Source organism: Saccopteryx bilineata, chromosome 6, assembly GCF_036850765.1.
Source record: "Saccopteryx bilineata isolate mSacBil1 chromosome 6, mSacBil1_pri_phased_curated, whole genome shotgun sequence".
Classification (NCBI taxonomy): Eukaryota; Metazoa; Chordata; class Mammalia; order Chiroptera; family Emballonuridae; genus Saccopteryx; species Saccopteryx bilineata.
Window position 1 is genome coordinate 154342280 of NC_089495.1, and position 24434 is coordinate 154366713.

The following is a 24434-nucleotide window of genomic DNA, read 5'->3' on the forward strand; positions in this document are numbered from 1 at the left end:
GGTCAAGGCACATATGAGAAAGCAGTCAATGAACAATCAAGGAGCCACCACGAAGAATTGATGCTTCTCACCTCCCTTCCTGTCTGTCTGTCCCTATCTGTCCCTCTCTCTGACTCTATGTCAAAAAAAAAGTTATGGATTAAGATTTAAAAAGCTGAGGAGTCTATCTTCCTTGTCCCACCAGCAAAGACATGAAGGAAACGCCTTTTCCTCTGCTGCTGTTCATATCAACAGTCTGTTCCTAGCAGACTGCTAACAGATTTTTAGAAAGAGTGATTACAAAACAAACATGACAAAGATGATAGATCGAACTGGGGACAAATATACAGATTGGAGGGCATAATAGCAAACTATAACAAAGGTAATTGAGACTGTATAGAATCTGATATCTAGAAAGCAAGGTGCATGTTGTAGATGCCTTCCAACCTCATATTTCTAATATGGGCATTTTGTCTGCTCTTTCAGGTTAAGGGGAAACAGGTCAGATTCCATCTATTGCCGTCAGCTGACACACAACCACCCAAATGTACATCAGTTCTGCCATTCTCACACGGTATGCAAATTAGTACCCTGAAGAAGGCCTTCTAGGGCCGTCCCAGTGCTCCAAAATGGCTGACACACGGAGAGGCCAAAAAATAGCATATAACACCACATACAGGGTTTTATTTATTTATTTATTTATTTATTTATTTATTTATTCATTTTTAGAGAGGAGAGAGAGAGGGAGAGAGAGAAAGAGAGAGGAGAGAGATAGAGAGAGAAGGGGGGGAGGAGCAGGAAGCATCAACTCCCATATGTGCCTTGACCAGGCAAGCCCAGGGTTTCGAACCGGCGACCTCAGCATTTCCAGGTCGACGCTTTATCCACTGCGCCACCACAGGTCAGATCACATATAGGGTTTTAGAAATGCAGACGAAACAACAGTAGGCTAAATATCAGGATATCCAGATTCCACGTTTTATTCCTCCACTATGGACAAGTTAATTATATTCTTCATATGTACAAATGGAAATATAACACACAGCACAGATTTTGAAAATCTGAGTGTTGTACAACATAAGATAATATTGCTTGAAAGTTGGTCGTATCACACCAAGCTCCTGTGTATGTAGGGGCCAAAGATGTTAAAGCTGTGCTCTACTGTGACAAGGAGGAAGAGTAAAGAGATAAAAATGTTAGCACTTCAAGAAGCAGAGCAATGAATACTTTGAAGATTGATCTATCTGTCTCTGCAGGTCAGTAACTACAGCCTAATGGTGATTCTGACTGTGGACAGTGGGAAAGGACTTTGCACCAGAGGATCTTATCCCCCAGGGAACACTAGAAGAAGCACAGAGCCACCAAAGAGAGGAGAAGGTGGCATGGTGGTTCTAGCCTGGCTCGGGGAATGGGAGGAACACGGGTGAGATCAGGGAAGGTGGACACCTGAGTGAAGTGCACCCGGAGCATCTACAACGGTCAGCTTCTCAGGGCGCTAGGGAAGCCCTCTGCGTCCTCTCCTCCAAGTCTGGGAAGCTGCCCCCGTTCTGAAAGTGCCTGGCCCCAAGTAAGTAAATCACTTCATTCTGAGTGGAACAACCAGACAGCCATCCACTCAGGGACACATGCCGACTGAGGTGACCAAAAGGAAAACAGTGGGATTAAACCCACAAATCATTTTTAAAACCTTTCCAGAAAAACAATATAAGTCCTGGGGATATAATATATAGTATACTTACTATAGTTAATAATACTCCATTGTGCCCTGGCCAGATAGCTGAGTTGGTTAGAGCATCATTCCAAAGTGCAGAGGTTGCCAGTTTGATCCCCAGTCAGGGCACATACAGAAGCAGATCGATGTTTCTGTCTCTCTCCCTTTCTCCTTTCCTCTCTCTCTAAAATCAATCCAATAAACAGTAGAGAAAATACCAGGGTGCATGTTGTAGATGCCTTCCAACCTCGTATTTCTCCATTGTATACTTAAAATTTTCTAAGGATTCGATCTTAAAAGTTCCCGTCACACACACACACATACACAACTTTTTAAAAGAACAGTAATGCATTAGTTGGGATCCCAGGTAAAAATTTTAGAAGAAAACACCTTCAAAGAAGGGGTCTTCTGTCTATGGTTTCAAAGACAAGAAAGCTTCTCATCCGCTGTTCCAAAGACCCAGAAAGGCTTATTGTGCTAGGGAACTGAGGTGTGGGAGCTCTGAGACTTGTACAAATAATCAACTCTTCCTTTAGAGATCCTAAAGTATCTTGTCCACCCCGCAGAGATCCTGGGGCAGCAATGAATTAATAGGCTCACTCGATACTGTTCTATTTTCTCTGAGCTTACATTAAAAAAATTAGTCAGAAACAAAATTAGTTTTTTTTACCATATTCCTAAAGGCTCTATTTCTGTGTGAGATCCTGGTTAAGTTTGCACATATTTTTATTATCCATGCTTTTGGGGGTGGGGGGACCCAGAAGAATTTTACCCCCCCTCTAGGCAAAAAAACTCCAGTACAAAGGGTTGGTTGTACTCTAGTTTTAGGAGCTCTGGAGGAACATGGAGAAAACTACTACTCACAGCCTGAAAGAGAGGGGAGGGATCGGCCACACAAAGATACCTGGAGTCTGACTGGAACTTCTAGAGCAATTTAAGCCTTACGTTCCAAATGCCTAAACAATAGGTCTATTTACACACAGTCCAAAAGACCTCATTGCACCAGAAGGCGCCTTCGGAATAAGATTGCAGCTAATTCTCCAAGCAGCAGAAATCCACTCCCATGAATAACAAAGCTTCCTTCTGTTATTTATAATAAGGATTAAACCCAGTGGGATAAAATGTACAGTTGCTAAATCAACTAAAGGTAGGGATAAGCATGGAAAAGTAAGCCCTCATTTTTCCCCCCAATAAAGCCTGGTGGTTGGTACAGGACAGGATCCAGTTTCTTTAAACTTGCTTGTCACAATTTCTTTTGCTGTTTTTTTTTTTACAACTTACTTATTTTTTACATTTTATTTATTCATTTTTTAGAGAGAGGAGATATAGAGAGAGAAAGAGACAGAGAGAGGAAAGAGATAGAAAGAACAGATTGAGGAGCAGGAAGCATCAACTCCCATATGTGCCTTGACCAGGCAAGCCTGGGGTTTCGAACCAGCGACCTCAGTGTTCCAGGTCGTTGCTTTTACCCACTGCGCCACCACAGGTCAGGCTTGCTGTTTTTGTTTGTTTGTTTGTTTTTAATTCATTTTAGAGAGGAGAGAGAGTGGGGGGGGGAGGAGAAAGAGAGAGAAAGTGGGTCGACACTTTATCCACTGTGCCACCACAGATCAGGCTCTTTTGCTGTTAAAGGAGAAATCAGTCAACAAGTACTTTAAGAGACAGAACTCAAATACTACGCCTATCCTCAGCCCATGTCACAATTGTGAATCCAACTCTTCAAAGTAACAAATTGTTACATAAAATATAAGATTCCTCCATCAAAAGGCTGTCTGTAAAGCATCAAGGGGCTAGCCTCCTCTCTGTTCCACACCTAGGATTCCCTTCTCATTCGCTGCTCCCCACCCAATTCCAGCTAAAACAATCTGCTGACCACTTGCAGCACACATGAATTCTAGCTTACCACTTAACAAAACTTCTTTACCAAAATCCATAATCAACCTTCAGGACTTGCCTCAAAGAGCCACCCTGTGATCCCAACCCTTTGAGCTCTTCTTTGCACGTGGTCAGTATGAGTTTGCCATCAATAAAAAGTTTAATGTGCCTGACCTGGCGGTGGCACAGTGGATAAAGCGTCAGACTGGGATGCAGAGGACCCAGGTTCGAGACCCCGAGGTTGCCAGCTTGAGCGCGGGCTCATCTGGTTTGGGCAAAAGCCTACCAGCTTGAACCCAAGGTCGCTGGGTCCAACAAGGGGTTACTCGGTCTGCTGAAGGTCAAGGCACATATGAGAAAGCAATCAATGAACAACTAACGCACAATGAAAAACTAATGATTGATGCTTCTCATCTCTCTCCGTTCCTGTCTGTCCCTGTCTATCTCTCTCTCTCTGACTCACTCTCTGTCTCTGTAAAAAATACATAAATAAATAAATAAATAAATAAAATTAAAAAAAAAAGTTTAATGTCCTTGCTGAAATACTCCTATCTGGAATAATATGTTGTCTGGGATTTGCTTCAAAATAATCCAGCGTGGACACATTACCAGCTATGAGAATGGCCATGAGCTGACTGTAGGAGCTAGAGGATAGGTACACATGGGATCCTATAGGGCAGTGGTCCCCAACCCCCGGGCCGCGGACCGGTACTGGTCCGTGGGCCATTTGGTACTGGTCTGCAGAGAAAGAATAAATAACTTACATTATTTCCATTTTATTTATATTTAAGTCTGAACAATGTTTTATTTTTTTAAAATGACCAGATTCCCTCTGTTACATCTAAGACTCACTCTTGATGCTTGTCTCGGTCACGTGATACATTTATCTGTCCCACCCTAAAGGCCGGTCTGTGAAAATATTTTCTGACATTAAACCAGTCCGTGGCCCAAAAAAGGTTGGGGACCACTGCTATACGGTTCTCTCTACTTTTGCTTATGTTTGAGTTTCCATAGTAAAAATCTGAAAATAACTAGTGTCAAAAAGCTGGCTAATGACAGAACCAAGATTTGAACTCAAGATCAGCATCCTCTCTGCAGAGCTATTGTTTTTCATGAATTATTTCATTGTTGCTGTCACTACCTTTTTCACTGTATACAATCGTATTCATTATTCCTTTGACACAAAAAGCCCTGGATGCTCTCTTCAAGGAGCCGTCAGCGTCACTGGGGACAGAGGTTAACAGATAAATCACAGTGGAAAATAGTGAATGCAACAGGCAAGACAGGAATCAAGTGGAGACAATTTTCTATGGGAAAAGAGACTCAGTAAGCCTGCTTGGGAAGCCTGAAAAGCAGCCCAGCAAGGCAATAATACCCCAGAATCAAATGGAACTCAAAAGCTAATAAGCAAGAGGGGAAATAAAAACGCTAAGCACAAGCATAGATGTTGGGTGAAGGAATTTAGGAACAAGGGCACGAAGAGCAGGGCAATGTCCTGGTGGGATAAGTGGGAACAGACTGTGAAAGGGCTAGCACTCAAGCCAAGGGAGCTAGATTTTACCTCTGAGACAATCAGGAGCCAACGCAGAAGTAACAATAATCACTGCTGGTGTGTATTAGGAAGGTAACTGGCTGTGTATATGACAGCAGGGAGCAACCACAGCCAAGATTAGAGTGAGTGAGGATACAAAATTTAAGTTTAGCAATCCAGATAAATATTGTTTTAATGCAATGTTTTAGAAATCAAAACTAAAGCAAAAAAAAATCCAGGATAAAAAAATATCCAAATTGTAAATAAAGACAGGATGTTGCTGTTTGTTCTACGACCCTTCCTTATTCTATAACTGGAAAGCTCAACCCACATCCTATCCCACCCCCTACCACTGGATGGATTTATGAGGGCTGGCAACAATATGGGAACAGATGGGACAACATGAGGCTTTACAATATATAGGCGTTTTTTTGTTTTTTGTTTTTTTAAGAGAAAGAGAAGCATCAACTTGTTGTTCCACTTAGATGTGCACCACTGATTGCTTCTCACTGGTGCCCTGACTGGGGCTTGAACCAGCAACTGCAAGGGTAGAGCCTGTGCCCTTAGATCCAACCTGTGACCTCGGAGCTCCAAGAGGACGCCCTACTCACTGAGCCACTGAACAAGGTTAGTTGTTTTGTTTTGTTTTATTTATGATTTTAATTTATTGTGTTTACATAGATTCAAGAGTCCCACAGAATATATCTCCCCCCAGCCCCGTGTTTTCTTTTGTTTTTTTTGTTTGTTTGTTTTTGTTTATAATTGCAGAGTTTTTATTAACTTTTCCCACTTGGTTCATAATAGGGGAGGATATTTTGATGCATGTATATAGGGGTGCACAGTTTTGTCTGCCTCAGGCTCCAATATGGCTGGCAGGGCTCTCTGCAAAAGAATAAAGCAAGAGTGAATGCCTAGGGTTAAAGAGGAGAGGCCACATTCAAACAACTTTTCAAGTATAGAAACGAAAGAGTGGAATCTGAGGAATGTGAGCCTAAGGCTCCTGTTAAGCAGAATTTATTCTACCCAACTACATCCTAAGTGCTTCCAGGGCAAAAATCCCATTCTTCTAGTCCTTTTTATCATCTGGCGCCCAGCTCAATAAGTTCCAATTAAATAGGTGGAAAAAAAGAACTGAAATCCAAAGCACACAGGACTAATGCCAGAAATGCACAGTTTCTACTTCATATACAGCCTCTGGAGGAAGGAGCTGGGAGAAGTAATAAATATTCAAAACGTATGAACCATTCATGATGACTAAGACCCCCAAAGACTAGTAAGTTATTTGAGTGACACTCCCCTGTCCTTTTCTCATTTCATTTTGTGTCCTCAGGACTAGGGAGAGTAACTGAAGTGAGGGCCCCTTTAGGGGTTCTGTAGCCATCAGGTGAGAAGAAAGGCTGACAAAATTGTGGTGTTCCTGGTTTGTACACTCAGAGAGCATAACTGAGCTGCTTTAGAGTTTTCTGTGTCAAAAATGAATGAGATTAGCCTGACCTGTGGTGGCACAGTGGATAAAGTGTCGACCTGGAAATGCCGAGGTCGCTGGTTCGAAACCCTGAGCTTGCCTGGTCAAGGCACATATGGGAGTTGATGCTTCCAGCTCCTCCCCCCTGTCTCTCTCTTCTCTCTCTCTCTCTCTCCCTCCCTCCCTTCCTCTCTCTCCTCTCTAAAATGAATAAATAAAATAAAAAAATATAAAAAAAAAATGAATGAGATTCCCACCTCACTCTCCTCCTGTGACTTCTACTGTGCCCATGATAGCTGTAGTCTTACTTATATGATAGGAACACTGCCACATGTCTACAAAGCAAATCAGAGGCCAGCTCAGGACTGAGGACAGTTCAAGTGACTGTAAGGTGAGGCATCAACCAGATGAATCATTGGGTATGGAAATGTGCTCAAGGGATTCACAACTACTGGGGGAGGGTAGTTCTTAATACATAAAAGCCGCTAAAACCTAATTTCCAGAAGGCATCAGAAAGCAGAGCTGCTCTGAAAGGGAGGCACAGAATTGACAACTTGCAGCCGGTGGCCAGAGCCAGGCAAGGAGCTATGACTAAACAGGAAATCAGTTACTGAGCAGTGGAACGGATGTGTGAGTGTTCAAAGCCCTGGCACAGGCTACACCTGATACATCCGATACAGCTGTAAACAAAGCTGCATTGATCCCGACAGATGTGTAAGAGACTCAGGAGCTTACAGGTCCTACGTGCTTGGGTCTCCGGGAAAACTTTATTCTTTGTGAACAACGATGAATTTCTTAAAACCGTTGTTTATTGAGCTTCTACTATGTGCCCAGTGCTTCACACGCATACTTTTTCAAACCATCCTCAACTCAAACCCCTGCAAAGCACAGGATTATTTTCATTTTACAAAAGGGAATGCCGAGGTACTATCTGCCTGAAGTCACAGAGCCGGCCCTGGCAAAGCTAGAATTAAAATCCAGAGCTAAACCGGGCTTAAAGGAACGAGACACTTTCCCTTTCCAGCTTTCAATGACCTTACTTGGGGTTAGAGGGAGGTGAATGAAGTTGAGTTTCCAGTGTTGGGTCAGCTCATGTGGCCAAAATTTTGCTATTTTGTTCATCATGGAATAATTTGCATTAATTTTGATTTTTTAAAATATATTGTATGAAAATATCCTTCATTGTGATCATTCAGTTTTTTGGTGCTCCCTTAAATTCTGCACTTAAGGGGAATGTCTCCCTAACCTCCCCCTGATTTGGGCTCTGCTCCAGGTAGAGCGGACCTCAGATAACCTGAAGACAACAAAAGCAGCCCTCATTTCCGGCTGACTCCCCACTTCCTCCTACCAGCTTGCCTCATAAGTTTTCATCCAACATTACTGCCTACAGGCAAAGAGGTTTTCATTTTTTGGTTGTTTGTTTGCTTCTTTTGTTTTTGTTCATTTTGTTTTTCCTGTATCCTGCTTTCTTATTCATCACTGGCTAGGATATACTGATAAGCAAGAAATGTTGCAAAAGGTGACAAATTGAAAAATGGATGCAAAAAATTCTACCCAATCCATAATTATGTTCAAGCATACTTAAAAAAGAAAAGGTCTAAGGGTAATGTCACGCCCTCTGACTAAGGCTGGGTAATATATTTTTTATAAGAAATAAGCTCTGTTATGATCAGATCTTCACACAGCTGCTTCATGGCACTGTCCCTGAGCCCTATTACCAGGTATGAAATTAAATAAATACGAGGAGCTGAGGTTGTCACTGATGCTGGAGGGAGGAAAATAATCCTTTTTTTTTCTAAACTTTTGTTTCTACAAATGTGGCATTGTTATGACATATACAAGTATAAAGAGGGTAATGGCCACAGCAATAGCAAAACACAGCTGTTTTGAATCTTATTCTGTCTTTTTTTTTTTAAATACAGAGCTTGAGTTGAAAAAAAAATTAACATTAGAAGAATCATCAATTATACAGGATGGAAACTGATAAAGAAATTAGCATCAAATGGAGGTACACATGCCTAGCCAATTTCCTAAGCAAATCGGATGCCTCTTATCCGGTATAAACAAACTATTGCCATATCAGCCCTGATTTCCATTCAAGAAGCATTCATTCGATGCCTACTGTGCGTCCAGACACAACCAGGAATTTGTATTGCCAGACAAAGGGCCAGGTGTCCTGGGACAAGCAGGTTCCCCACAGCAGCAATGCCAGCTGGACCAGTGTCTTATGGAGAAGAGTGTAGTGTATTAGTTTAATTATCATTATTTTTTAAATCTTGACTTCACCCCATGCATATTTTCTGCAGGACAGGCCTAGAGAGAGTTATAGGAGCAGAGGGGGTATGCCTCTGGCAGGGTTACAATAAAATTAAATTTTTGTGGCTTGGATTCCTTTTCCTTTTCAGGTCTTTCGATTCTAAGAAAAGAATAGCAACAAGCCTGCAGTGACTGCTTTCTGTTGCTGGGGCACAGGATTATGCTGCCAGATTAGCTCTCCAGTTCTCCTAACTTGACCTATCTAATGAACATTAAAAGGGAGGAAAGAAAAATTACTTCTAAACTCAGAAAACCAATGTTAAAAGTCCAGATTCTAAAATACACAAATTTCTAATCTATGCATTAGAAAGTCACTCAGGCCTGACCAGGATGTGGAGCAGTGGATAGAGCGAGCCTCAGACTGGGACATGGAGGACCCAAGTTCGAGACCCCGAGGTTGCCAGCTTGAGCGCAGGCTCATCTGATTTGAGCAAGGCTCACCAGCTTAAGTCCAAGGTCACGGGCTTGAGCAAGAGGTCACTCGGTCTGCTGTAGCCCCCCACACATATGAGAAAGCAATCAATGAACTAAAGAGCTGCAACGAAGAATTGATGCTTCTCATCTCTCTCCCTTCCTGTCTGTCTGTCCCTATCTGTCCCTCTCTGTCTCTGTCACACACAAAAAAATTAAAAATAGATAAATAAATATAAAGTCACTTAGGTCCTACTTAGGATCTCTACCCTCTTCGACCAAAGATATCCCAACAAAGATCTTAATCTGGTTTGTCACCCGGTAGGAGTTTATATGGCACACATCAGGAGGCATGCTGACCGCACTGACACTCCGTGTTCTAAGACCTGAAGACTGTCAACTGTAACTGTCACAGCTGGGGGACTTAATGACTCCCAGTCATGGCCCTGTGGAAGGCATGGTCATTCCTTTATTTATTTCACTCGACCAGCATTCATCAGGGACCTCTCCTGGGCTCCCAGCGCTCCTTCCAGACCACCCTTCACCCTCTTTGACTTTAAGGTCTACAGAGCTACCAAAGCTCCTGACAAGACCATGCCCCCCCAGCCCCACCCGGCTGCAACCTCCTAAGAGACCTAAGAGACGTATTAGTTTCCTGTGACCGCGGTAGCCAAGTACCACAAACAGAAACTTATTCTCCCAGGTCTGAAGGCTGCAGGCCAAAGTCAAGTTGTGGGCAGGGCCACACTCCCCATGAACAGGCTCTGGGGAAGAATTCTTCCTGCCTTTTCCAGTTTCCAGTGGTCCCAGGCATTGCCTGGCTTGTGACAGCATCACTCCAGTCTCTGCTTCCATCTGCACATAGCCACCTTCTCTGTGTCACTCTGTGTCTTCTCTTCTTAAAAGGACACTGGTCGCCTGACCAGGCGGTGGTGCAGTGGATAGAGCGTCAGACTGGGATGCGGAGGACCCAGGTTCAAGACCCCGAAGATGCCAGCTTGAGCGCGGGCTCATCTGGTTTGAGCAAAAGCTCACCAGCTTGGACCCAAGGTCGCTGGCTCGAGCAAGGGGTTCCTCGGTCTGCTGTAACCCAACGGTCAGGGCACATATGAGAAAGCAATCAATGAGCAAGTAAGGTGTCACAATGAAAAACTAATGATTGATGCTTCTCATCTCTCTCCATTCCTGTCTGTCTGTCCTATCTATCCCTCTCTCTGATTCTGTCTCTGTTAAAAAAAACAACACTGATCATTAGACTTAGGCCCACCCTAAATCCAGGATTGTTTCCTCTTGATGTCCTCAACTAATTCACATCTGCAAAGACCCTATTTCCAAATAAGCTCACATTGGTTGCCAGTGGACACCAATTTTGAGAGGACATTATTTAACCAATGACAGAAGGCTATCATTATAACTGATTACCCACCTTCCCGAAAAGGCCATCAGAACAAGTCTCCTTCATCTCACATGCTCAGAAGTCCAAGAAGAGTCCTGCTACCCTGGTCTTCTATCCCTGCTCCCACTTGGACCTTGCCTCTGCACACAGCACAGGGACATAAATGATATCACTCCTGTGCTTATAACTCTCAGTGGCTCCCTTTGTAAGGACATGTCCCAAATTCCTGGTCGGGCCTACAAAGCCCTGCCCGGTTTGCCTGACGCACCCTTCTAACTCCTGAGCCTCTCCCCCCTTTATTCCCCCTTCCTTGCCTCTCACCACCTTCTGCCAGCCTCCTGGCACGCCCAGCTCTACCTTACTCACCATCTTGCTCAAACACACCCAGGTCATTACAGCACTAGCTGCTTGCTCTATCTGGATGGCTGTCCTCCAAATTGTTATTTGGCTCTGACTCCTGTTCCAATGTAGTCTTTGGAAAAGCACCTGCACCTCTGCACACCTGAGGTCACTTGACGTGTTACCCTAATTTCTGTGTTTGCTTATTTAAAGAGTCTGTCTCCACCCCTAGAATGTCAGCCCATGAGGGCAGGGACTTGCCCAGAAGAGCTCACAGTTTAGTGAGGGGATAAAGGCATGGAAATAGTAGCAATATTTACAGGGCCAGGCACTGTTGAGTGGATTTTATCTTTACAACAATTTTATCTTTACAACGGGAGATGTACTGTTATTCCCATTTTACAGATGAGGTAACTGAGGCTGAACAACTTGCCAAGGGAAGGCAAGGTTCAAACCAGGCAGTCTGACTGAAGATCTCTGCTTTACGCTTCTAGCCTGCCTCCCAAACACAGATTACAGCACTTTCCCAAGGAGCACATAAAGGTTACCTAATAGGCCTTTGTGGGCTTGTAGAGGAAACTCGGCCTGAATAGAGGTAGGAGCTTCCCTTTGCTGCTCAGCTCTCAGGCACAGAGGGCAATCGACATGTGCAAACAGCCAGACCTTACAATAAAGTGGCAGGGAGCAGACTGCATTCAGTGCAATGGTAAGTAGTTTCTGGTCATCCCTTTTGAGCACTGGGAGGGACACAGGACCCTGGCTCCATAGCTCAGGTGTCAGCATTAAGTCCAGCTGCTGCAACTCACTCTCGACCTGCAGCCCTGGTTCCATGCTTTAATGCTTACATGTCCGGACTTGCTCCCTCGGCCTGCAGCCAAGGCCTCCACACTCTCTACTTCATACCTGTAGCTCTGTCTCCTTCCTGGCTTCCCTTGGTCAGAGAGCAGCTAAACCCATTTCTGACAATGACAGCAAGGAGGAGACAGAAAAACTACAAAACGTGGAAGAGTGAGAACTATTTAGCACAAAAGCAAGTGGCTCTTTGGCCAAATATCTGCAAGGTTTGCCCCCACAATTCACTTGGGTCTCTGTTCAAATGTCACCTCATCAAAGGCCTTGCCCCATCACTGTCCCCCAACCTGACCCTTTATCCTGCTTTGTGTATCTATCCCTAACATCATATTTGTATGTTTTGTAAGTTCCTAGGTTGCTGTCTGAGTTCCCCTTCCTACAGAGGGCAGGGAATTTGTTTTGGTCAGTGTTGTGTATCTCTAGTGCCCAGAACCATGCCTGGCACACGGTAATCACTCAATAAACCGGGGTAAGCTAAATGAGAACAGACCCCACACCTGAACTCCAGAGGCAGAACACACTGGGTATAACAGCTGATACTAACACAGATCTCTCAAGAAATCAAGGCAGTTTTTATTTTTTCTTAAGAGTAAATGAGATGCCCTGGCCGGTTTGCTCAGCGGTAGAGCATCGGCCTAGCGTGCGGAGGACCCGGGTTCGATTCCCGGCCAGGGCACACAGGAGAAGCGCCCATTTGCTTCTCCATCCCTCCGCCATGCCTTCCTCTCTGTCTCTCTCTTCCCCTCCCGCAGCCAAGGCTCCATTGGAGCAAAGATGGCCCGGGCACTGGGGATGGCTCTGTGGCCTCTGCCTCAGGCGCTAGAGTGGCTCTGGTCGCAACATGGCAATGCCCAGGATGGGCAGAGCATCGCCCCCTGGTGGGCAGAGCTTCGCCCCATGGTGGGCGAGCAGGGTGGATCCCGGTCGGGCGCATGCGGGAGTCTGTCTGACTGTCTCTCCCCGTTTCCAGCTTCAGAAAAATGCAAAAAAAAAAAAAAGAGTAAATGAGATGTTCATAAAGCCTGTAACTATGTTTCTAGAACATAGCAAGCCTACAGAAACGTTAGCTATTATTATAGAAAAACATTCTAAAAAGATTTACATGATTTTGGTAACCTTTCCTTATCAGGTACACCCAGCTCACTTCCTGAGAGTTTCAGTTTGAGAGCGTTTCCTGGAGTTTTCCGGGATGGCTGACCCCATTGGGGGAACAGGAGGCAGTGTGGGTGTGGTCGGCGATGTCTGAAACTGAAAATATTTGACCGAGCCAAATAGAACAGAATTTCAAAATGCTGCTGATTTCTTAGTTTCCCTTTCTGATAGTTCATTACTAGTGTATAAAAGAATGCAGCTGAGTTCTGAATATCTATTTTGCATCCTGCTACTTTACAGAACTCATTTATCAGTTCCAGAAGTTTTCTGGTGGGATCTTTAGGGTTCTATATATACAGTAATCAGCAAATAATAAGTTTTACCTATTCCTTTCCAATTTGGATGACTTTTTTTCTTCTTCTTGAGTGATTGCTGTGGCTAATACTTCAGTACTATGTTGAATAAGAGCAGTGAAAGCAGAAGTCCCTGTCTTGTTCCTGATCTTAAGGGAAAAGCTTGTAGGTTTTACCCACTGAGTGTGATGTTGGCTGTGGGTCTGTCATGTATGGCCTTTATTATATTGTGCTATGTTCCCTTTAGTCTCATTTTTATAAGACACTGAAGAATCATGGCTGGTTGGCTCAGTGGTAGAGCATCAGCCTGGCGTGTGGAAGTCCTGTGTTCGATTCCTAGTCAGGGCACACAGAAGAAGCAACCATTTGCTTCTTCACCCCTCTCCCTTCTCTCTCTCTTTCTCTCTCTCTCTCTCTCTCTCTCTCTCTCTCTTTCTCTCTCCCCTTCCCACAGCCATGGCTCAAATGGTTCAAGCAAAGTTGGAGCCAGGCACTGAGGATGGCTCCATAGCCTCAACTCAGGCACTAAAATAGCTTGGTTCCCGAGCAACAGAGCAGCAGCCCAGACAGGCAGGGCATCACCTCTACTTGCTGGGTGGATCCAGGTCAGGGTGCATGCAGAGTCTGTCTTTGCCTCCCTACCTCTCACTTAATAAAAAATAATAATAAATAAATAAATACATTGAAGAAAGAACTTACAAAAGATGCAAATAAGTGGAAGCATATACCGTGTTCATAGGTAGAAAGAATTAATATCATTAAAATGTCCATACTACCCAAAGCAATCTATAGATTCAATGCAATTCCTATCAAGATACCAATGGCATATTTCACAGAACTAGAAAATATATATTCCAAAAATTTATATGGAACCATTAAAGATCCCAAATAGCCACAGCACTCTTGAGAAAGAACAAAGTTGGATGAATCACACTACCTGATATCAAATTATACTATGAGGTCATAGTAATCAAATGGTACTAACATAAGAACAGATATACAGACCAATGGAACAAAATAGAATGCTAAGAAATTTATTGGAGTGACACGGGTTAACAAAAGTATGTAGGTTCAAACAAAAAGGTTTTGTACAGCAAAGGAATCCATCACCAAATGAAAAGACAACCCACAGAACATATTTGCTGATACATCTGATAAGGGGTTAATATTCAAAATTTATAAAAAAAAACTTATAAAACTCAATGCCAAAAAAGAAAAGAAAACCAATTCAATTAAAAAATAGGCAAAGGATCTAAATAGCCATTTCTCCAAAGAAGACATTAAATGGCCAACAGACATATGAAAATAAGCTCAATGCCACTAATCATCAGAAAAATGCAAATTGCCCTGGCTGGTTAGTTCACTTGGTTAGAGCATTGTCCCAAAACACCAGATTGTGGATTCTATCCTCAGGGCACACACAGGAAGCCACCAGTGAATGCAAAACTAAGTGGAACAACAAATGAATGCTTCTCTCTCTCATTCTCTAAAATCAAACAAAAAAAATTTTTAATGCAAATTAAAACTACAATGAGATATCACTTCATACCTGTCAGAATGGCTATCATCAATAATTCAACAAACAAGTGTTGGCAAGGGTGTGGAGAAAAGGGAACTCTTGTGCACTGTTGGTGGGAATGCAGACTAGTACAGTCACTGTGGAAAGCAATATGGAGTTACCTCACAAAATTAAAAATAGAACAGCCTTATAACCCAGCAATTCCCTTCTGGGAATTTATCCAAAGAAATCTGAAACACGAATATCTGCACCTATGTTCACTGCAGCATTATTTACAATAACCAAGATTTGGAAGGAGCCCAAGTGCCCAGCAGTAGATGAGTGGATAAAAAATAGTGGTACATTTACACAGTGGTATATTACTTGGCTATAAAAAAGGAAATAAAAAAATAAAAACAAAAAAGAAGGAAATCTTACCCTTTGGGACAGCATAGATTGACCTCGAGAGTATTGTGCAAAGTGAAATAAGCCAGTCAGAGAAAGACAAGTACCATGTGATTTCACTCATATGTAGAATCTAATGAATAAAATGAACTAACAAGCAAAATAGAGACAGATCATAGAGACCAGGCTGACAGCAGTGGGGAGGGAGCGTGGGGGTAGGGAGGAAGGATTGAGCAAAAACAAAGAGAGAGAAAAATAAGTAACTATGTTGCTGAAATAAGAATACAGTCCATTGTCAAGAAAGTCATGACTTTTAGATAAAAGTTTTTCTGAGTGATTCATGTTGCGCCCTGGGAGATATAATGTGTGGAGAAGGTAATATAAACTATGCATAACCCTATGTTTATGCTTCTAAGATAAATTGTGCTAAGGGACAAATCTAGATTAGCATTCAAGGCCATAGAAATTAGTCTGTTTTACAAATTACCATGTAATTAAACTGAAGGCACATGAGATCTATTTTAAGCACATCCTTTCTTTATTTTTAGTATTCCGCTCAATGTCCAAGTCTTCTCTAGCCAAAACCACAACTTAAAAACTGCAAACTCACTGTACTATCAAGGAATAAATTCTAATTGCACCCTAAAACCACACTGCTGGACAAGCTGTGTTCCTGTCATGAATGATGGTGTAAAAGGGGGCCAACAGTATAAAGAATGGGAGAGAATGTAGAAAGATGGGTAAAGCTTGAGGGCTTGAGGGCTTGAGGGTAAGACAAAACAGGAAACTTAAAAAAAAAAGTATTGTTCATATTAATGATCATTAAAGGGATACTTCATCCTAAGTATATAGAAACACAGAATGAACTTCTTCCAATAGTCCTAGTTTTTAGATCACAAAGCAACAGAGAGCTAATAATCCTGAGATGTTACCATTGAAAAACTCCTCCACATCTAGAACTATCTTGAACTCTTTATAAATCTTATCTCTACATCTCTAAAAGGCACTCCTTTGAAGAAGGGCAAAATAAGCTTCAGAAAAGTTAAATGACTACCCCACCCCCGCAACAAGTAGCTGGGATTCAGAGCTGAAAATGAAATCCTGTCATTCCAAAGCAGTGTCTTTTCAGCTATACTGATCACTCCTCAGTAATCCCAAATGCTATTGTGTCAAAATGTTTGCCCAGGTTCATTGCCGAAGATAACACAAAGACTATGTAGTTTGTTTTCATGAACCTATATTTATTCACTATTTAAATCATGAAATTGTAACCTTACTCATGTTTAATGTTTAAATATTCTTTCTTAAAAGGGTAGGTTGACATGAAAATTCCCCCAATCATAGAAACAAAATTTTAAATGAAAATTAATGAAAGAATAACTGTAAAAATTTAAGTATCCTTATTCTGTAACATAAAAAGTGGATGACCTTATCAATCACTATATCAATCACAAAGTGACCCGTGAAATAACAGACTAGCAGCACTGAATTACAGTAAGTACTGTGTGTATGTGTGTGTGTGTGTGTGTGAGAGAGAGAGAGAGACAGACAGACAGACAGACAGAGACAGAGAGAGGGACATATAGGGACAGACAGGAAGAGAGAGAGATGAGAAGCATCAATTCTTTGTTGTGGTACCTTATTTGTTTATTGATTGCTTTCTCATATGTGACTTGATGGGGGGGGTGCTACAGTAGAGTGAGCAACCCCTTGCTCAAGCCAGTGACCTTGGGCTCAAACCAGTAACCTTGGGCTTTAAGCCAGGGACCTCAGGGCCCAAGCCAGCAACCATGGGGTGATGTCGATGATCCCATGCTCAAGCCAGCGACCTCAGGGTTTCAAACCTGGGTCCTCCGCATCCCAGCCCCACACTCTGTCCACTGTGCCACCGCCTGGTCAGGTTACAGTTAGTACTTTTTAATCTAGTCATCAGAGGTTCATGAAATAATTTTAGTCAATACCTAAATTCTCTCTATCTCCCTCCCTTCCTTCTTTCTTTTTTTCCTCCCTCCCTTCTCCCTCCCTCACTCCCTCTTCAGTAAATTAAAACATCAGGAAGTAAGGATGGGTATTAAAAAGGTTAACTACTGTTTCATGTTTTAATTTTCTTAAAACATAAATGCATGTTTGGACTGAGTCAGGATGTAAAATGTACTTTTTACTGTGGGTCATAGTCAACCTCTGAAAGCCTTTGAACTGTGTTTCTTATACATATTCATTATTGAACATTTGTAAAACACAGGAAAATTATCAGAAGAAAGTTTAAAATCATCTGTAATCCTGTCACTCACGATGACTATAATTGACATTTGTACCTCCCAGGCAGGGTATGTTTTATATTATGCAGACACTAGCTAGACACACTGGCACTGAATACTCCTAAATCTTCTAATGGAGCAGCATGATTTCAATAGAAAACTGACCCTTCATGGCAGTGTGCCACAAATGGGGATGGGGGAGATGTCCTTGAAGAAGATGAACTGGTGTCATTTCAGATGCTCAGACATCTGATTACATCAATTGATAGGTGGAATTGATTTCTAGCACCCTGTTCACAAAAGGAATGCAATATTCCATCTTAAAGGTAAACATCTGATTCCACCATCAACATTTTCAACAAAGAGTCAATCAAATAAGATGATATATTTGCCTGGAATTTTGCTTTCTAAGTTTTGAACAGGATTTATTTTTAGCCTTGGGAGTGATGGATTTTGTGTTCATTGGTCCTGGGGAGAATAATCAGTTCACAGGAATGCTTGGGGTGCAGCCAATGTTCAAGCACAACGAAGGATGACTAAGAAATACAGCAAATCCGGCACGCATGCTCTTGTGAGACTTCGAGGAGGTCGTAACGATGAGATAGTGTCAACTGTGGGAAAGGAACAAAGTAGCCAGGGTCTCACAATATCACAAAGCCCTTATGTATTAGCACAGATTCACCCCAGAAAACCAGGAGAACTTCTCCTGGGGTAACTGTAGAGGCTAGCTCAGGATGAGAAGGTCTCCGGGCACAGCACCTCCTCAGCAGTGAGGAATTAAACGTGTAAGGACCACATACTTGCGTTGCTACAAAGGAGAGATGTGTGGAACACAGTGCCAAGAACTCACAGGCATATGAAAGTGATCCTCAAAGTGAACAGGGATTCAAACGTCATCAATTAAAACTGGTTTCATATCAAGCCTGGATATCCTTACAAAACATTTATATATTTATGTTTAAATGAGCTTCTTGCTCCAAAGTAGGACTTTTACACTCACAAGCATGCAGGAAGTTTATGATAATCTAGCAACCTACTGGTAAATAGCTACTTTTTTTTTTTAAGAGAGAGAGACAGACAGACAGACAGGAACAGACAAACAGGAAGGGAGAGAGATGAGAAGCATCAACTCTTCGTTGTGGCACCTTAGTTGTCCATTGACTGCTTTCTCATCTGTGCCTTGACCAGGCGAGAAGGAAAGGGCTCCAGCTGAGCCAGTGATCCCTTGCTCAAGCCAGCGACCTTTAGGCTCAAGCCAGCAACCTTGGGGTCATGTCTATGATCCCACGCTCAAACTGGCAACCCTGTGCTCAAACTGGTGAGACCACCCTCAAGCCAGATGAGCCTATGTTCAAGCTGGTGACCTTGGGTTTCAAACCTGGGTCCTCAGCATCCCAGGCTGATGCTCTATTCATTGTGCCACTGCCTGGTCAGGAAATATTGATACAGTCACACTCACTCCTCTAACCTACTATTTATGGCTGTGTAGTCAGGGGCACTGAACTTCTTTCCCTTATATTGTCAAATAAAAAGATGACAATGGCCAACACAAGAGCCATCTACTGTGAATGAATCAAAACAATACCTATATTTCTGTCAGATTGGCAAAAGATATATTTTTTGATGTGGTACATAATTCTGGTAATTAGTTTATGTGTGCCATGAGATGACAAAGTTTGAAAATCACTGTGATAGAGACCTCATGGCCCACAAAACCAGTCATAGCTAATCAGTGGCCCTTTTAGAAAATGTTGGCTTGTAGCAAGGATTTTTAGTGAAGCAATGGGCCTCCCTAATAGGTGGTGTATCTTGAATAAGCCGTGGCCATTTCTTCCTCCATAATGATTCTTCTTTCTCTACAGATTTACTTTAGTTATTAAGGGGCATATGAATAGCTGTAAAATGTAACAGGAGCACCAATGGGATTTGGATCAATGTTAAACCCATTTCAGACAAATGTGACTTTCAGGGCTGCAAGTAATCTACTCAAAACCTCTTCCATGAAACTGATTTGGAAGTTTCCCCACAGAATTCAAGTGAGGAAGAAGGGCCATCGCCACTCTGCACATGGGGACTGGGCCATACGTTCCTTCCAGGCTGGAGCTACAGAAACTCTCCTCTTTTCTTGAGCAACTTTCTTCTCTTTGCCCTTTGCCCTAGAACCACAGGACAGAAACCCACATGGTCACATCTGGCCACATACCTGTCTCATTCAAAAGTAGGTAGACCAGGCAACTCTGTAGGTTGAAAATACTAGCAAACAGATTTCCCCAACTCTCTATACCAGCCCACAGCTGCACTTTTAGAAGAGGAAGCACTGCCTGCTGTGCAGAGTCACCAGGGTTCTCCAGGTGGGCATCACGTCCCCCAGGTTAAATCCCTGGGAGAGCAAAGAGAGTATTCCCCAACACATGTGGGTCACTGTATCTGTCAGGGAAAAGACCTTTATTCAACTTGTACTGCATGATTTGAAAGCCAAATCCAAATCTCAATGCCATCCCGATAATATTGCTATTAAATAAAATCCTCTGTTGTGTTGGGGGCTTTAAAACATCAATCTGCCACAAAAAGCCTCTGAACTTAATAAGGCAGACGCCTGACTCACTCTTCAGCAAGCTCCTCCACAAAGAATCACTGGACTTTGTTCAACATATCAAAACAATTAGGAATTGAATAGTGATACATTTAAAATGCTGCTCTTCCTTAAACTCTTCCTCATAGTAAAAAAAGTATCCTACAGTCTTGGGAGTATCAGAATCAAGACATAGCTGGGTTCAAATCAGAGCTTCATCCCTCATAGCAGACCTGACACTTGCTAAATGCACACTATATGGAAGGCACCGAGGCACATCCATACTCCACTATTCCTCAGCCCACTTTTTTTTTTTTAAATATGGAATGCTTCACGAATTTGCATGTCATCCTTGCGCAGGGGCCATGCTAATCTTCTCTGTATCGTTCCAATTTTAGTATATGTGCTGCCGAAGCGAGCACTCTCAGCCCACTTTTAAAGATGAACAAACAGAGGCTCAGATTGTGAAAGTGACTTGTTCAAGGTCAAGCAACTAGTAAAAGCTGGCAGAACTGAGATTCAAACTCAGTCTCTCTCCAAAACCCTGTTTTATTCTGCCCCCACCCCCACCCCATGCCACACAACGGTGGTTAGACAAAGTCAGAAGTCTATGACCTCCTCTCTTCCTGGGATAGGCCTGAGGAGGTGCTGTTTCATTTTTCTCTCTACCTCTCCTTCCGTTCTTTGAAAACATACAGTGGCACAGTCTTTTTTCCGAAGATTTGGCTTAAGCCTTCTCTGTTCCGGTCATGACTGAATCATACTTCCTACAAGTTATACCAGTTCATCACCTTGCTGGGTTCTGAGGGTTCACAGGTTCTTACCTCATCTCTCGTACTGTGAATCTTAACTTCAATTTGAGGTCGTTTCCTGTTGGCCAGAGGTATCACCGACACATGGAATCTACTCCTCAACATAATTTGTGGAAGGTCCCTAATGGCCTTGATCCTACTAGACCAGGGGTAGTCAACCTTTTTATACCTACCGCCCACTTTTGTATCTCTGTTAGTAGTAAAATTTTCTAACCGCCCACCTGTTCCACAGTAATGGTGATTTATAAAGTGGGGAAGTAACTTTACTTTCTAAAATTTATAAAGCAGAGTTACAACAAGTTAAAGCATATAATAATAATTACTTACCAAATACTTTATGTCGGATTTTCACTAAGTTTGGCAGAATAAATCTTTATAAAACAACTTACTATAGTGAAATCCATCTTTTTATTTATACTTTGGTTGCTCCGCTACCGCCCACCATGAAAGCTGGAACGCCCACTAATGAGTGGTAGGGACAGGTTGACTACCACTGTACTAGACAGTGAGCGCTATTAGGGAAGGCCTGGCTGGCTCATTCACCATGGTATTCCCAGAACTTGATACATATTTACTAGATGAACGGACACTGTATCTTTGTCACATTTCAAGGCAAGGAAACTAAGGCTCAGAGAAATTAAGGCAACTTCTCTAAGACCACGAGAAAGAGTAGGATTTCTTATAAGTGATTTAAGAACAGCTATAACCTGGAGGAGGGTGTCATTTGGCAGAGCAGCATGGCCCTTTAGCAATGCTGCACTATATAACGGGCTTGAAACAACAGATATGGGTTTTCAAAGTTACTGTCCACGATTCCCAAGTCTTTGGCAAAAACTTAAAAAACATTCACCCCTTATATGGCTGTATGTATATGAATGAATCCACCGTGGAGTGAAAACTAACAGTTCTTGCTCCACCTGCCAAGTTCTCACAGGCACCATAAAGAACCACCTTCTAGCCTACTTGGAAGGGAGGATGCCTAGGAGAGGTGCGCAGAGGTCTCCCGAAGTGCCATCTTCCCCTCTGTACCCAAAAAAGGCTGGATAAGAATAAGTTCTAGTTAACATCATGGATAAGGCATTATTCATGGGTGGTGAGATTCTCAGTAATTTCATTATGAATTAGGTATTTCTGAATTTCCTTCCATGACATACAAACTGTATAAGTAGAGGACTATTGACTTTTTAAAAAATGTTTATTATTGATTTTTAGAGAGAAGATGGGAGAGGGCAGGAGCAGGAAGCATCAACTCATAGTAGTTGCTTCTCGTATGTGCCTAGATTTAGCAAGCCTGGGGCTCCGAACACCTGACTCCAGCATTCGAGATCGACCCCTTTATCTACTGTGCCACCACAGGTCAGGGGGGACTACTGCTTTCATTAGAAGAAATGTTGGAGCCTGACCAGGCAGTGGTGCAGTAAATAGTGTGTCGGACTGGGATGCGAAGGACTCAGGTTCGAGACCCCGAGGTCACCAGCCTGAGCGCAGGCTCATCTGGTTTGAGGAAAGAAAAAAAACAAACAAACTCACCAGCTTGGACCCAAGGTCTCTGGCTCGAGCAAGGAGTTACTCGGTCTGCTTAAGGCCCATGGTCAAGGCACATATGAGAAAGCAATCAATGAACAACTAAGGTGTCGCAATGAAAAACTGATGATTGATGCTTCTCATCTCTCTCCATTCCTGCTTGTCTGTCCCTATCTATCCCTCCTCTCTCTGTCTCTATAATAATAATAATAAAAAAAAGAAACATTGGAGAGTAAGCCTGAGTGCCAAGATACTAAATGTTTCCATGATGAGAAAATATATTAAATGCCAGGAAATGAGATGGAAATAAAAACACAAATAGGAAGTTGGGCTGGTTCATCTCTGTGTGCCCCCAAGAATTTAGAACCTTGGCTAAGCACTGAAATTTTTTTCTCCAGAGCTCTGGCTGCCCTTGGGAGCATGTCGACAGGCTATGACTCAGGAATTCCTGAGAACCTTCCTTTGAAGGTTACAAAGTCGTATTTAATACAAAGTGTGTCATAAAAAGACTCATTAATCATTGATCAATAAAATATATTCCCTTCCACAGAGTATCTTTTTAGCTTCAATCTGAAAAGCATTGCTTTCCTGTCACCCCTGGGGAATCAAAGACAGACTATTGTCATGCCCACGAGCACAGAGAAAAATGAGAGAATGACTTATCTTTGAAAACTTTGTACCTTATGTGTAGCCAGAAGTGGATTTTTATGGAACAAAGGTTTTTGGTTTTTTTAAATTGATTCTTTAGAGACAGGGGAATGGAGAAAGAGAGAAAAGCATTCATTTGTTGTCCTACTTGCTTATAAATTCATTGGTTGCTTCCTGAGTGTGCCCTGACCAGGGACTGAACCCACAACCTTGGTGTTTAAGGATGATGCTCTAACCTACTGAGCTAACTTGCCTGAGCCACATTGATTTTTTTCTTTTAATGAGTCAGTTTACTCTTTAATTCACGAAAAAGAAGGTCTTCTCTTTCTCAGATTTTTCCTGATACAATTTTTTTTTTTTTTTTTTTTACAGAGACAGAGAGTCAGAGAGAGGGATAGATAGGGGCAGACAGACAGGAACGAAGAGAGATGAGAAGCATCAATCATTAGTTTTTCATTGTGACACCTTAGTTGCTCATTGATTGCCTTCTCATATGTGCCTTGACCGTGGGCCTTCAGCAGACCAAGTAACCCCTTGTTCAAACCAGCGACCTCAGGGTCTTGAACCTGGGTCCTCAGCATCCCAGTCCGACACTCTATCCACTGCGCCTGGTCAGGCTCCTGATAAAAAATTTAAGGTCAAAACTAGAAAGTGTCCCCAGTAACTATAAAGATGGTTATTAGCTCATAGATCTGAAACATCAAGTACTGAATCCACAAAATTTGAGGCAAGGACACAAGAAGGATCCATGGGTCTGGCACAGCAACTTGAAGATGTTTGCTGGATATAAATCTGTCTTAGTAGGAAATGTACCATATATCTATGCTTCACCTCAGAAAGAGGAAACTTAAAGAATCCAAGACAGCCCTGGCTGGTTGGCTCAGCGGTAGAGCGTCGGCCTAGCGTGCGGAGGAACCGGGTTCGATTCCCGACCAGGGCACACAGGAGAAGCGCCCATTTGCTTCTCCACCCCTCCGCCGCGCTTTCCTGTCTCTCTCTTCCCCTCCCGCAGCCAAGGCTCCATTGGAGCAGAGATGGCCCGGGCGCTGGGGATGGCTCTGTGGCCTCTGCCTCAGGCGCTAGAGTGGCTCTGGTCGCAATATGGCGACACCCAGGATGGGCAGAGCATCGCCCCCTGGTGGGCAGAGCGTCGCCCCTGGTGGGCGTGCCAGGTGGATCCCGGTCGGGCGCATGCGGGAGTCTGTCTGACTGTCTCTCCCCGTTTCCAGCTTCAGAAAAATGGAAAAAAAAAAAAAAAAAAAAAAAGAATCCAAGACAGTGAGATAGAGTTGATGGAACAGTAGGGAAGTTTCCACTTCTCCATCCTAGCTGCCTATTTTCCCCCCTCGTCCCTTGTACCTGCCCGTCTTTGCCAACCTCCCCTTGTCATCTTTCCT

General features: G+C 42.9%; 1 protein-coding gene and 1 non-coding gene across 2 annotated transcripts in view; both read right to left on the reverse strand.

The window, feature by feature from the left end:
* PITPNC1 (phosphatidylinositol transfer protein cytoplasmic 1) overlaps window positions 1-24434 on the reverse strand; it is a 279779-nt gene that overhangs the window by 209791 nt on the left and 45554 nt on the right. The window lies entirely within an intron of this gene.
* Window positions 20369-20475, reverse strand: LOC136309714 (U6 spliceosomal RNA). The gene has a single exon (XR_010726366.1). It is a non-coding gene; the product is annotated as a U6 spliceosomal RNA (small nuclear RNA).